The sequence below is a fragment of the Mandrillus leucophaeus genome, unplaced genomic scaffold (genome assembly GCF_000951045.1).
Source record: "Mandrillus leucophaeus isolate KB7577 unplaced genomic scaffold, Mleu.le_1.0 Scaffold934, whole genome shotgun sequence".
Lineage (NCBI taxonomy): Eukaryota > Metazoa > Chordata > Mammalia > Primates > Cercopithecidae > Mandrillus > Mandrillus leucophaeus.
The window spans coordinates 1,171,334-1,187,855 of NW_012110186.1; the positions used below are offsets into that span (position 1 = coordinate 1,171,334).

Genomic DNA, 16,522 nt, shown 5'->3' on the forward strand with positions numbered 1-16,522 from the left:
CTCAATGGTTTTTCTTCCAAAGAAATTTGGCCTAGTGTCATGAAAGGAAAGGAACTAGCTAGGTGGATTGTTGGTTTATGGAAACCTAAATGCAGGTAGGATCCTTTTGATACAGTCTTACTGGGTCAATTCTTCTGTTTCTTCAACGTTTAAGGTCAGGAATCTTTTTCCATTGGGAAGTCTTCCTTGCCTACAAACATTAGCTAAATTAGATGCCTCTGAACTCCTATGCCGTCCTTTAATTGCACTTAATATGTATTTCGTATGTTTTACGATTCTGCCTCCTCCTTTATTCCATGAGTTCAATAAAAAGAGAAACTGCAATGTTTATCATCCAACTAATTTAGTTTTTGACATCTACATACTAAGTAAATAAACCCAGATAAAATATATTTGATCAGAGGACTAATTAGCTTGACATAAAAACTTGAATATGGCCTTTCTCCCTAAAAAAATCTTTTAAAAATACCTCCCAAAATTTCCCCCCAAATCGGCATCTACTCCGTCAGAGAATTATAATATTTTTTCTTCCGCTTTTATAAAATAACCCGGTCAACAGTCAAGACCGACCCCGCCTGCGGCCCTGCAGCAGCTGCAAGGAGGAACCAGGAGACTGAGGCCTTCCCGCCGCCCGAACCGGAGACCCGCACCGTGGCTCCCCGCCGGCAGCGCGCAGACAGCGGCGGCCAACCGACCTCACTCTGTGGCTGGTAAGTCATTTCCGATTTGGTTGATTTTTGTCCCTCAGCGCATGCCCTTGCTCCCTGCCCCCGGCTCCGAGACCCCCGGCCCGGCACTCGCTCTCCTCCTCTCACGAAAGGGCCGCGGCCTGTGGCCCTGCGGGCAGCCGTGCCGCGATGAACCCCAGCGCCCCCAGCTACCCCACGGCCTCGCTGTACGTGGGAGACCTGCACCCGGATGTGACTGAAGCGATGCTGCAAGAGAAGTTCAGCTCAACCGGTCCACCCTCGCCATCTGGGTCTTCAGGGACCAGATCACCCGCCGCTTCCTGGGCTACGTGTACGTGAACTTCCTGCAGCCAGCGGACGCGGAGCGTGCTCTGGCCACCATGAACTTTGATGTTATAAAGGGCAAGCCAGTATGAGTCCTGTGGTCTCATTGTGATCCATCACTGCTCAGAAGTGGAGTGGGCAACGTATTCGTTAAAAATCAGGACAAATCCATTGAGAAGGCACTGTGTGATGCATTTTCTGCTTTTGGTAACTCCCTTTCGTGTAAGGTAGTTTGTGATAAAAGTGGTTCCAAGGGCTGTGGATCTGTACACTTTGAGACACAGGAAGCAGCTGAAGGAGCTATTGAAAAAAAAAAAATGAATGGGATGCGCTTGAATGGTCTCAACGTATTTGTTGGACGGTTTAGGTCTCCTAAAGAAAAGCAGCAGAACTTGGAGCTAGGGCAAAAGAGTTCAAAGTTGGGCCGACCTTAAGTGTGAAAGTAATGACTGATGAAGGTGGAAAATCTAAAGGATTTGGATTTGTAAGCTTTGAAAGGCATGAAGATCCATAGACAGCTATGGATGAGATGAATGGAAAGGAGTTCAGTGGAAATTAAATATATGTTGTTCAAGCTCAGAAAAAAAGTGGAAGGGTAGACAGAACTTAAGTGCAAATTTGGACAGATGAAGCAAGATAGAATCACCAGATACCAGGGTGCTAGGGTTTATGTGAAAGATCTTGATGAGAGTATTGATGATGAACGTCTCCAGAAAGAGTTTTCTCCATTTGGTATAATCACTAGTGCAAATGTTACGATGGAGGGTGGTTGCAGCAAAGGGTTTCGCTTTGTATGTTTCTCCTCCGCAGAAAAAGTAGCTAAAGCAGTTACAGCAATGAATGGTAAAACTGTGGCCAGCAAGCCATTGTATGTAGCTTTAGCTCACCTCAAAGAAGAGCACCTGGCTCACCTCACTAACCAATATGTGTAGAAGATGGCAAGTGTACGAGCTGTGCCCCACCCTGTAATCAACCCCTACCAGCCAGCACCTTCTTCATGTTACTTCATGGCGGCTGTCTCACAGACCCAGAACCTGCTGCATACTATCCTCCTGGCCAAATTGCTCAACTAAGACCAAGTCCTCCCTGGGCTGCTCAGAGTGTCAGACCTTATCCATTCCAAAATATGACCTGTGCTATCCACTCAGCTGCTCCTAACCACCACTCTGAGACCAGCTTCTTCACAGATGTTACCAGTCATGTCTACACAGTGTGTTGCTAACTCATCAATACAGACAATGGGTCCATGTCCTGTAGCTGCTACTGCTGGCTCCACTCCTGCTGCCCACATCATTCCACAGTACAAATATGCTGCAGGAATTCACATTCCTCAACAACATCTTAATATACATCCACAGGTTACCAGGCAGCAGCTTGCTGTTCATGTCCAAGGTCAAAAACTTTTTACCGCTTTCATGTTGGCATTTGCCCCTCTTCAGCAGCAGAAGCAGATATTGGGTGAACAACTGTTTCCTCTTATTCAAGCCATGCACACTACTCTTGCTGGTAAAATCACTGGCATGTTATCGGAGCTTGGTAATTCAAAACTTCTTCATATGCTTGAGTCTCTGGAGTCTCTGAAGCTGTAGTTATACTACAAGCCTACTGTGCGAAAGAGGCTCCGGAAAGCAGTTAACAGTGCTGCTGGTGTACCAACTGCTTAAAATTGATCAGGGACCATGGAAAAAAAAAAAAAAAAAAAAAGCAAAAAACAAAAAACTTGTGTTTCAGCAAAGAAAACTAAACATCAAAAAACTAAAATATGATGGAAAAACTTACAAAACATAAACAAGGAAAACAAACTGTGAACCTTATGTACTGAGGAAATACCAAGTTTAGCAAACTTACTAGTCCTAGATTACTTATTGATTTGAAAATAACAAACAAAACACAAAAATATAGGAAAATGTAAAAACAAGCCAGCCATGGTGTCTCATGCATGTAATTCCAGCACTTTGGGAGGCTGGGGTGGATCACCTGAGGTCATGAGTTCGAGACCAGCCTGGCCAACGTAGTGAAACCCCATCTCTACTAAAAATGCAAAAAATTAGCTGGGCAAGGTGGCGGGCACATGTAATCTGAGCTACCAGAGAGATTGAGGCAGGAGAATTGCTTGAACCTGGGAAGCAGAGGTTGTAGTGAGCCAAAATCATGCCATTGCACTTCAGCCTGGGCAACGAGCAAAAAACTCCATCTCAAAAAAAAAAAAAAATTAAAATTAAAATTAAAAACAAATTAATGTTTCATAGACCCTGGGAAAAAGAATTTTCAGCAAAGTATGAAAATTTAAAGCATTTCTTTAATTTTGTAACTCAACTGTGGAATAGCTCAGAATGTCAGTTATGTTTTAAATAACAGAATTGATAACTAAGCAAGGAAATGTAACTTGGATTATGAAATTCTTGGTTTAATAAAAATTCCTTAAATGGTTAAAAAAAAAACCTAATAGGCTCAAAAACATAAGGTGATTATGCAGTGTATGTACACATAAAAGGAGGATGTGGCCGGGCGCGATGGCTCACGCCTGTAATCTCAGCACTTTGGGAGGCTGAGGTGGGCAGATCACGAGGTCAGGAGTTCAAGACCAGCCTGGCCAGCATAGTGAAATCCCATCTCTACTAAAAATGCAAAAAATTAGCTGGGCGTGGTGGCGGATTCTTGTAATCCCAGCTACTTGGGAGTTCTGAGCCAGCTACCCAGCAGACGAAGGTTTCAGTGAGCCGAGATCATGCCATTGCACTCCAGCCTGGGTGACAGTGCGAGACTCTGTCTCAAAAACAAACAACAACAAAAACATAGATGTGTATGCATTAATACTAATATGTGAATCAAACAATTAGTCAATTTTTTTCCAAAGTAATTGCTTATTTAACCTAATTCCACCATTTTGTTGGTTTTTCAAACCTTAATGGGAGTATAAACACAATCTGACTTTCAAACAGGTTAAATCTAAACCCTCTACACCTTTATCTAGCAATTGCTATGGTGTATAGCTTTCTTCACTGTCATATCACAGCTATGATTTTGTAAAGCATTTATTTTTATAGCATTGCAATTTGTAGCTATTAGAATATCAAAGCTATAGGAATATTTCAAATATTCCAAATATAAAAACAAATTTGATTTCAGAGGGAGACTTTACACATTTAAATGCCTGAAAATAAGGCATATAATAAAGAGCCTGGTAGACCGTGTACTCTGACAATATCACTGAAAATGGCTATAAAATGTGATGGAAACACTGAAAAATTACCTTTGAGGAGGATGCAGAATCTGTTTTCTTTGTAAACTGACCCTGAAAATGTGTCAACACATTTGTAATATCCACAATAAAAAGTCAACGGCATGACTGGGAGATTTCTTGGGCCTGAAATAAAATATTCATTTTAGTGATTTTTCTTATTTAATGTGGTGAGGTGAAAAATTGATATAGTCTATCCATTTTTCTTTAGGTATCCCTATTAATATCCACTTCTAAACTTTCAAAAAGCGTAACTAAACAATGCAAAAAGTATTTGTGATTGCCAGAGTAGCACAAGGGAAAACGAAGACCTCTCAGCCATGAAAGAAGGAAACAAATGGGTGAATTTTTTCAATGCTTAAAAGGAATCCATCTCAACCATGTCAGTAGTCCATCTGATTTGATTTTCTTCCAATGTAAGCTAAAGTACAGGTTATTCTCACACCTCAGTAAGGATGTAAGGTATTTGAAGACGAGCCCTGTAAGATTAAAATGTCAATAATATATTTATATATTGCAGTAAGATGCAGCCTTTTGCAGTCTGATATTTCGATTAGGAAAATGAAATATGCTACTCTGGTTTTTTGAACTTCTTTTCAAGTTTTTAAGAGATTATTGTTTTAGCCTAGCAGTTATTATTACTCAAAACGTGCTTTTTTTGTTTCTATGATGTATTTATTCTATTAATATTTACTAAGTATTAAGTATGTATTATCAAAAAATGATGCATTCTTTAACCTTTCTTGGAAATCAATATTTCGAAGGATAGGCTGGTAGAACTGTTACTAAAATATGTAGGCAATTAATTCCTCATAGGGATAAAATATCTTCCAACAATTAGTAGATATTATATCCCATTACCAATCTTATTCCATTATGACAGTCAAAAATTTGTTTCCTAGTCAAAGAAGCACTTCATTTATCAACACTTATGTATTCTGTGTGTTTCAAAGACTTTGGTAGTTGTCTCCTTGTAATATTTCAGCTTTTAAGCTGCTTCTCTGCCTCACTGAGCTCACATAAGATACATCTGAAAGCTTTAGTACAAATTTACTTCGAATAAAGTCTTCAATTCATTTTCATGGCACCAAAAAGACAGCTTTAATAACTGCAATGACAAATAAACTGGAAATCATTCCAGGCCTTTTCACTTAACTGACAAGTAGAACACTCTCATAATGAGCCGCAGGTTTTACGTTTTCTCTTTGACCATAATAGCTTCATTTAAGAGTGTCAGACCCTGACACTTCATCATTTATCTACATTATTTCTCTTCTTCTTTCAAATAAATTATGGAATACTAGACTGAGCACATAAAAACAAAGTGACTTGTTATCAGTAAACAGTAAGATAAATTGTCCAGAAGTTCCTCATTTAGTTCCTTTTAAATTTAAGGGCAAGTTATTGGGTGCACCTTTTTTAACTTCCAACGTTTGCATTTTTACAACCATCTTATTGCTCTTGCCACTGGCCTCTGTGCACTCATCCAGAGCCTGATGTGGAAGGCATAAAGTAATCCCATTATCCCAAGGTTGGCCGCTGAAGTACAAAGAGGCAGAAGGGGAGAAAATCAAATAAACAACTTTGAGAGAGATTTCTCCACATCTATAAAAACCCCCATCCATAATACATCTTGTCATACTAGAAAATGTGACACTTCCAAAGTAATGAACAGTGCAACTGTAACTGTTTTAGCCCTTGGAAATACAGCACTGACTTTAAATGGATGGGTGAATGCCATCTCCTCTCATTTCATCTTTTTTTTCACCTTATGGAACTGGAGGAAATCAGAATCCCAATCGGATTGTATTTCTCTTTGAAACTGTTGACCAAGTTTATGGAAATCCTCACCTCTCTTCCTTCTTACGTATTGGTTTAGTATTAACTTAAAAGGACTTAAAGAATCAGATCAGATTAATTAATAGAAGTATCAGTATTTTAGAAACACTAAATGTGTTTGTGTATGGGGCAATACATATTAAAGTCTTATTTATATGCTAAATGTATCAATGAAAGATGTATAATGTAGGCTGATTGTATATTAACAACTTTTCATTGACGTGAGTTATTCTGGAATTAAGCTTTAAGATACTGTTGTTTTATTTTGCTTTTCCTAGATATTACAATCAGTTTGGTCATAATATCTCACAGATTTAGCAACAATGTAACATGGAAATTTAAACACTGGTAACTTAGTAATGTTTTATAGATGCCCTACTCAGTGCAAAATTCTGATATAGGGAAATACAAGAAAAGGCTATATGACATTACCCATCCTCAAAGATCTCTGGGAATAGGTTTACGTATCTAATTTTGGGATGCTATTTAGCTTCTGAGATTCTACAGTGGTGAGAATAATTTAAGGTGTGAATAATTTATATGCCTCTATATTTATATTTTGAGGAACTTTTCCAAGTTTTAGTTCCTGAGAAGTTGGTGTAATAATATGCTATTTTGGCTCCTTCTACTAACCCAAACATGAAGATATTTCAGAAAGAGATGTTGATGAATTTCTCAGCCAGCAGATATCATAGAAATGTTGGTGGATGTGTGGGGGCAAAAGAAGATGGTTAGGGCTGTATGTGAATGGGAGAGTGTTGGGTGGTGGAGGTCAAGGTGAAAGGAATGCAAGGCAGAAGAACTTGGAGTAGAAACAGTCTAGGTAATGTCAATTCAGGTAGTCATACGTTTTGTGGAAATGTGCCTTTTGCTTTCCTATATTTTGTACCTTTGCAGGAATAGTCAGCCTAGGAGAAGGGGAGAAAAGAAATATCCCTTTAAAAGACAGTGTCTTAGTAAATGTACAGATTATCTCATAAAAGCTCTTTATGCTATGGCATGACTCCTATTCCCTAAAGTCACAAAGAAAGACAAAGGCCGGGACAAAAATTATCTTCCCATCCACAAGTATACAACCCAGTAAAGGTGACTAACTCACAAAGACAATACAGACTCGCAAGGGAAAGTAAAAAACAAATATAAGACAAAGACAAGAATCAGCAAACCTATGGGCTGAAGACAACAAACTTCAAACCTAAAAATTAACTTTAAAATGAATATGCTAAATATCTTCAAATAAGCAAAAGAAAGTATTGTACACTTTGTTTATTGAAACAGAAACAAACAATCATAAAATATAACAACAATGACAACCAGTAGTCTGGGTGTGAAAACATCACAGAAAAGAGAACTCAATATATGGTTCACACACATACAGCTGAAGAATTAGTAAGAGAAATGGAAAATAAGGTGAAGGAGTTCATTGAGAAGGATTACAAAGGGAGAATGCTAATAAAGGAATGCAGAATGAAGGGAAAGGGTTAAGTTACATATCCGAAAAATTCAAACAGATTAAAAAAGAAATAACTGGAAGAATTTAATGAATTACTGATGCGGAGTTTAACAAATAAAATTATGAGAACTCAGATACAAAGGATTTATGGCAAGGCAAGCAGGAAAAATAATAAAAAGACTGATACCTAGAAATGCAGTGAAATCTAAGAATTGCAGAAACATAAAGACAATTTTAAAGGCCACCAAGGAGAAAAAAAATAGATCTTCTATAATAAACTGAGAAACAGATAGTCATTATGCTTCTCAACATCTATAGATAATGTACTAAGTAGCAGAGCAGTAATATTTTCAGCATCACAAAGGAAAAGAAATTCAAAATATATAGTTATATATATAAACTACCATTTAAATGAGCAAAGCCCAATAAAGATATTCTCAAGCACATTTCTTGATAAGTTTCATTACACAAAGACCCTCTTTGATAGTACCATTGGGTATAAAAAGATAAATACATTTGGGTGGTTTCTATCAGCAGAAAAGAGAGTATTAAAAACTATGATAAATAATAATATCAAACATATAAATCCCCTGAAGTTGGTCTTATCATTATCTCTGTATTATGGAATACAAAATTGAAGCAAATAAATTTCACACACATAGGAAATAAAAATGCCAGGATTTGAACCCAGTAGTTTAGCTCCAGAGCTTGCATTCATACTTGCTACAAACAATACACATACACACATTTATACACACACAACACACACACATAAAACAATTCAGAGTGAAAATTCAAAACTCCAGAACTGCTGTGTCGTCTAACTCTAGTGAGCACCATTCACATGGAATATATTGTAATAACAGGGACCATCCTGCACTTTGTAGTTTATGTAAAGGGCATCTTTTGGAGCTGTGCAATACAATGGCTCCATTTTTATTAGAATGCTATAATTGGCTAAGTCTATTTAAAGAAAAAAAACAACAGCTAACTGTAAAACTCATACTTCCACATATGAACACATACTCCAAATTTATAGAATTAAAAACAGTGTAAAATTGGTTCAGTAATAAACATTTAAATCGGAACAGAATGGAAAGGTAAGCAACACACATATATACATGGGCACTTGGCATATGAAAGCAGTGGCACAATAAACCAGCAGAAGTATGTACAAGTTAGATAGAAAATGTTGAGAAAATGGTTTATTATTTGGATACAATTAAGATATATCGCAGTTACACAGTCCACAATGGTGAATTATGTTAGCTAAAATGTCAAAGTTAAGTAAAGAAGGACTTCTGAGTAAGACCCCAAAATTACAAACAATAGATAAAGTTGAATGTCAGAGGAATATCTGTGTTGAATAGTAGATACTGCAGATAAGGTTAATATGTGAGTAATGTGTTCAGAGACAAAAGCGGGCAAAGAATTAATGCTTGCAATTCAAGTACTTTTGCACATCAACTAGGAAATTTGCTGAAACTTAATGGGAAAATGAACAGAAACATAGATGAACAATTTATACAAAGGACGACTAACAAACATCAAAATCATTCAGAATAAAATGGAATAGTTATTTCCCTAGCAAAATGTCCTGTAAAAAAAGGGTAAAATTTGAAATAAATACTCTCACCCACATTTAATCATTTTCCTATTTATTATCTAAATTATATTCTGAGGAAAAATAGCTGGACTCAATTTTACTATGAATTCTTCAAAAGAAAAACTGATAAATATCTAAAACACTCAAAATATTATATATGTAGTCTGCAGTCAAAATTTAAAAAAGGAAAAATATGTGAATATGAATACATATATATATTTATAATAATAGTTATGACTGATTTATAAGAATCAAGGAAACCAATGAAAAATGGAAGCAAATTTATATGGGGTGATACACTTACATCTCAATGTTTAAAAATGTGCAAAAACTATTTAAACAGAGTTAGTGGCCAGTTACAGTGGCTCATACTTGTAATCCCAGCATTCTGGGAGGCTGAGGTGGGTGAATCACTTGAGGTCAAGCGTTAGAGACATATATATATACACATACACACATATATATATATGTGTGTCTATATATGTGTGTTTGTGTGCGTGTGTATGTGTGTGTATAGTAGTAGTTGTAATAAGAGTAATAGTAATAATAACTTACCAGTCCCTGCAACTACATCAGTAAATCTCAAAAACATGATGTTAAATAAAAATATGTGGATATAAAAGATTACATGCTGTGTGATTTCATTTATATGAAGTTCAAGAACAGGAAGGGCTCATCTATAGTTACAGAAATGTGAAGAATATGTACTTATGAGGTATGTGAATTGACTGCAAATGGATATGAAGAAAATTTCTGAGATGATAAGAATGAATGATTTATATGTTGACTATGGTTTTTGTACTTAGATATAAATATTTGTCGATAGTCATTGACAAACACCATATATACACCTATGTAGATTCTATCTTAATAATAAACAAATACTAAAAACCCCCTTACTAGTTTGGTGGTAGATATCCCACTGGATGGGCTTAACATACTGAACACAGCAGAGAAGCAGATGAGTGAATTCAGAAAAGATGTCAATAGAAAACATTCAAACTGAAGTATAGACAGAAAAATGAATTCTAAAAAAAAAAGTCAGAATATATGAGAAGAATAGGTGGAACTCAACCAAAAGATCAAATAAGCTTTGACTAGACTCCTAGAATGAAAGGGGCAAGAGAATGATGCAAAAAAATTTTTTTGAAGTAATAATCCAAAGAACAGTATCAATCCACAGATGAAAGAATCTCAGCAAATCCCATAGGATAAATACATAGAAAACTAATCATAGGCAATCATTGTCGAATTGCTAAAAATCAAATACAAAGATAAAATTCCATAAGCAGCCAAAGCAAGATCTGATATTACATTCACGGGAGCCGTATACTGATGACATACATGTCAACCAAATTTGGGGAGCTAGAAAACAATAGATTGAAATATTTAAAGTACTGAAAAGAATAAAAAAGCTACTAAAGTGTATATCCACTCAATATGTGCTTTTAAGATGAAGGTGAAATAAAGATTTCACATCAAAACAAACAAAAACCCTGACTCCTTGCATTCCTCACACTTGCACTTCAAAAATTACTGAACAGATTTCATCACCATGAAGAAACATGATCTCAGATGCAAACTCAAAGCTTCAAGTTGGGATGAAATGACCAGAAATGATAAATATGTAAGTAAATGAAAATGAATATTAATGACTTAAAGTTATTTAAAAAAATCATGTTCTGACCAGGAAACAGAAAACACAGTAATAATTTGAGCAGAAAAACATTAATATAAAAGAATTATTAATTAGGCTGGACTCGGTGGCTCACAACTATAATCCCAGCACTTTGGGAGGCTGAGGTGGGTGAATCACCTGAGGTCAGGAGTTTGAGACCAGCCTGGCCAACGTGGTAAAAACCTGTCTCCAGAAAAATATAAAAAGTATCCAGATGTGGTGGCAGGGGCCTGTAATCCCATCTACTTGGAGGCTGAGGCAGGAGAATCATTTGAATCTGGGAAGCAGAGGTTGCAGTGAACCAAGATCATGCCATTGTACTCCAGCGTGGGTTACAGAGCAAGACTCCATCTCAAAAAAACAAACAAACAAAAAATTATTTAGTAAAAAGTGGTGAACAAATATAACAAAAGAATGTAAGAAAATGCTAAATAATACAGGGATAGCAAATAGCCTTCTATCTCCAAGGCTAAGGAAGAGCACCCAAAGATGAAATAAACCTGGGTGACCCATTGCTTCCCAACACTACTACCAGCCTGAGATTCAGTCCTTGCTAAAGAGGGTAAGTCTGTGGTCTTATCCTCTTTAAGGTGAAGGGTGAAGACATTCACTGTGTGCCATGGCACAGAGCTGTTCCATAGCCAGTAAACTAGGAATGATGAGCAGGAAGTTGCTTGATTTCTGGTGAAAATCTGAAACTTGAGAGCCACTGAACATTGTTTCATGTTCAGTGCTGGAAGCAATGTCGTAGGAAGCAGAAAGAAAGGCCAGTAGAACTCAGAAGACAAGCTTCTTCCCTTGCTTTGCCCTGCAGTGTCCCAACAGCCCCCTCCACTGCAAAGCTTACTATTGAGCCAACTGATGAAGGAGAACTGATTGCAGCAAGCTTGCCCAGCCCACGGTCCATGGGCTACTTAGATGACTTTGAATGCAGCCCAACACAAATTCGTGAAATTTCTTAAAACATTATGAGATTTATGCATCACTTGAAATATGCACAACAAATAAAAGTTTGCTAGATCTAATATCTGTACACTCTGGTTTTTTTTTGTTTTTGTTTTTGTTTTTTTTCAGCTTATCAGCTATCGTTAGTGATAGTGATTTTTATGTGTGGCCCAAGACATTTCTTCCAATATGGCCCAGGGAAACCAAAAGATTGGACACCCCTGGATTATGGAGTGCAATTCTAGTATCATGAGCAGGTAATGTAGGGCAGATCACAGCTGAGAGGCAATAAACTTATAACTGGTGTTTAACATGATATCTTGTAGGAAATATAAAAGGTGTAATTGTAAAATATGTGACTACACCAGCACAAAGAGTGAGAAGAGGGTAAACAGTTAAATCAATGTGAGATACTTCTTTTGTTTGGGACATAAAAAATAAAGTAGTTTCAACATATAGATGTATATCATACTAAAAATTAACCAAAGATGTCTCATTAAAAAGATTTTTTTTAAAAAAAGATCATCAGCAAGGATATGTCTTCCTTTTTCTCATTATTATAAAGAATTAGAAATAAATTTTTTCTAGCAATAGGAACAAATTATATTTATCTGCACAACTAAATATGGTTCTATAATTTTAGAGAAACAGGAGTTGTAAATGAATATCTACCCACAACAAATGTTCATTATATGCAGTCTAGTGATAAAAGCAGGTTTTAAAACTGTAAATACTATCTTATAATAGCTAGATTATTGAGCACTTGTGGTATACCAGGCACTCTGCAACATGCTCTCATTTTATCTTACTGGCAGCCCTATAAGGTATTATCTCCATTACAATATAATCCCATTTTCATAAATACAGTCACACATATATTTATAGGAAAAATATTAAATTTATCTCTTATTTGGTGTGATAACCAGTACTTTTAAATTAACCTCCATTTGCTTTAGAATATTTTCTGTTTCTCTCCACTGTGAACATGTATTAGTATTCTGAAAAAAAATTAATTAAGCATGTAGAATTAAAGCAATGGGTAATCTAATCACAATTATTTACCTCAGATAGTGGAAAAACTAACCTATAAATTTAAGAAATATGCCTGAAGATTATGAGACTAAGCAGTTTATAACTCAGCAGTTAATATAGTTTGCAGATTGTTTTTATTTGTTTGTTAAAAAGAATCAGTATGGAAGATTTGGCTTTTCATCATGCCTCTACCATTAACAAGAACAAGTTGTTTGCAATTACTTTGAATATGAAAAACTGCAAATATTACTTTCAAGAGATTAATTAAGGTCTCATAACTTGATCTTTTAATTTAGGTACACTGACATAAGGTATCCACAGATGGTTCACACAGTTGATCCATGGTTGAAACTACAGGACCTGTATTATATCTGAAATAAAGCAAACAGAAAGACATGAATTTGCTACTCACAAAAAAAGATAGCAATCTTTATTTAAATAGCTCTGTGTAATATGAATAAAAGAGAATAGAGAGTTTAGTAAGTAAGATGACCCAAACTTTTATGCAAGATCTATGGCATTCACCGTTTTTGTTTTCTTTTTTTTTTTTTTTTGGCTCCTGAGCACATAAATGTCCTTGCAAAACAAACAATTTGGGACTTACTGTATAAATAAATTGATCTATGTAAAGTAAATTATAATAATATGAGGATAGAATATAAAGTCCTATAAAGGTATGTAAATGAAGTTTTAAAATGTGTGTTCAAGGGAGTCTTCCATAAGGAGGTAACATTTCATCAGGACTGAGGGTCCAGACCTGTCTGGGATATTCTTGTATACTACAGAAAAGGCATCACTTGAAATAAGCACTCCAAATAAAATTTCACTAGATCTAATATCTGTACACTCTGTTTCTTATCCTTTCTTCTATAAGTTTTTAAAATCTTGTTGTCTCTCATGATCCAGTATCGTGGTATCTTCTACTGGTCTCTCTCATACCTGTGTAATTCTCTTTTATTCACAGCTATTCTGCATTAAAACTATTCATAAACTTTTAAATCTTGTTTCTTAGAATTTCCAGTTCTAGAAGTCATATTTGTCTTCTAATATTTTATCATTTCAAATTATTTTTCCAGATTGTTATTCTCATCTTTAAAATGACCTGAAGTGTAGTAAGCATTGTTTATATTGAAAGTCTGCATTTTATATTTCCAATATCAGGAGCCCTAGTGGGTGTCTTTCTGTTTCCCCTTTTTCCAAATTATTCTGATTTATATTTCTTTGTTCACCTTGGTTGTGTATAATTTGATGCTTGACACGATAATTGATAGTTTATTTGTAGATACAGTTTGAAGTTTAGGATATTGTTTTCCACTGGTGTGTCACCTGGGAGAAGTAGCTTTCCAGAATATTCTAAAGAAGTTTGAGTAACAAATATTTCCAGGGCCATTCAAATGACTAGAGGCTGGACTATGGTTTGGTCTGTATGAGGACTGATTTGTGTCCACTTCACCTTCCGTCCCAATTCAGAGATAAGGGCATTATACCAGGGTCACTGTCCTTGTGAACTCTTTGCTCTGAATTGTGACTGCAAGCCATGAAAGAATTTCAGAAGAGCTATTCAGTCTTTCAGCCACCTCTCTGAGAATCTGCAGAGGTCCCAAAGGTGACTCACCTCGTGGATTTCAATCTCCTCTTGGAAACTGAGCTAGAAACATTTCATAACTTTTAGCTTTATTATGCCTTCAAGCAGCTATTTTGAGTAACTGCTCCCACTTCCTAATTTCTAGTTTTCTCAATGAGAAGGTTACTCAGTTATTTTATAATCTGCAATTTTAAGAAGAGGAAGTCTCCATACACAATGTTAAGGACATATACTTTACAAGTAGTTCAAATTGGAAGAAACACAGCTAAGAACAATCCAGGGGTTATAAACAAAACATAGTCTGCAGGAATTTGACCTAATTGGTGAAAGTCATTTGGCTTTTCGTGATGAAATATTTTTTAAAAAATCAAACAAGTGATTTTTTTTTTTAAGAAAGCTAACTCTGCAGGCCTCTGAGGACTTGCGAATGTGCACCGTCTGTGAGGCACTAATATAAACACTATCCTTCCTGCCAAGGTAATACTCCATGACTAGAAATGGGAATGCCGTGTTTATACCATCAAGCTCTAAAGACACACACACACACACACACACACACACACACACACACACCATTTTCAGTCATTCATTGACCTTAATTATGGCTTGTTCTCTTAGCTCATGAATTACACAAGGTTGACTTCAGAGAAAAGAACTCAGTTGATAACATTTGCTTATGTTTATGGATAAAAACAACTTTTAAGAACACAAATATATTTTTCCTTTGATTAAAACAAATGATTCGGGAAAACATGACACTGTTTTGTTTTTTCTCTATCTTCAAAATAGTTTTATTCTATTTTGGGAGGCAAGGCTCTATCAGTTGTCAACTACTGCATTCTAGGACACTGTATATAATTCCAAAATTTGAAGCATATGATTTGCTTAAGGTAATCAAATAAACTAAGTTCTTATCAAACCTTACTTCTTCTTTCACCACGCGTGAATAACCTAATAATGATGGAGACCAGACCCATTGCCTAGTTTTGCATAGGATAGCGTAAAAATACAGCCTTCATTTGTGAATGTCTTTGATAAAAATGAAACATAAATATTTTTCAGTTTTATTTTACAACTCAAGTTCAAAACATCCGTATTTTAAAGACCATTCAAAGATGAAAAGGTAATGCAAATTTTAATAAGATATACCTGTTTTAAAATAATCTACTCTAGTAAGTATAAGAGATTTTGTCTTATTGATACCACTCAAACAGTTATAGATAAAATATTACAGAATGAGCATACATTTTGAGATTGCTAAAAAAAAAAAAAAGTAGCATTAAAAGAATGGATACACAATTTTATGCTATTTAAAAGTTCAAAAAGAAATAAAACCTGTATATCAGATAAGGCATCAGTTTAAAATTTGCAAGAAATATGAAATTTACTGTAGATTGGTTTTCAATGCTCATTTTGTACTTACATTACAGTGGTATTTATTATAATATTTATAAGTTGTTTCAAGAAGGAAGAATAATCTGTAATTTAGATTTATGTTCAAATATCTCTGTAAATAAGATGTTAAACTGTTAATTTAGACTATTTCTGATCTACAATGCAGACTTTAAGTATAAATCCTTAAAAGAGTGCCTTAATGTGTATCTTTTAAAAATGTATCCAGGCATGTAAGATTTTAAAGAAAAAGAACAGAATAATTTTGTGAAACAAACTGTGAGTTACATTAAAGAAGAGTACTTAGTTATGAATATATTAAATCAATTCATAATTTGTACTCTTTATGACTGAAATTATGTAATGTTCAGTTCTGTATGTGTGTTTTACTTGATTGATACCCAAATGAATGCTGTATTGATTATATATTATCCTTCTTAATTATCTTAAATCTAAATGTAAAATAACACACATATATGTACAATATCTATGTCTCAGGAGTACCTTGGGGTGTGTAGCACTTTTAATTAAATTTGGTAAACATTGTAATGTTCCAAAATTTCTTTTTATTTTCTGATTTACTGTTAGTTGTGCAAGAGATTAAAATAACCAGTAAGAGGTAATATAATGAAGCAATAATGTTATGAGAATCGGTACATGCATTACTTTCTAAAGCTGACATGTTTCTCCTGGCCCTTCTGCTTTTTAAACTCGATTGCAGCCTGTATTTTCTAAAGC

The 16,522-nt window shown here is 35.3% G+C and overlaps 1 pseudogene; it reads left to right on the forward strand.

Annotated features, from left to right (window-relative positions):
• Window positions 1-857: 857 nt before the first annotated feature.
• On the forward strand, window positions 858-2,889 carry LOC105532135 (annotated as a pseudogene).
• Window positions 2,890-16,522: the final 13,633 nt, after the last annotated feature.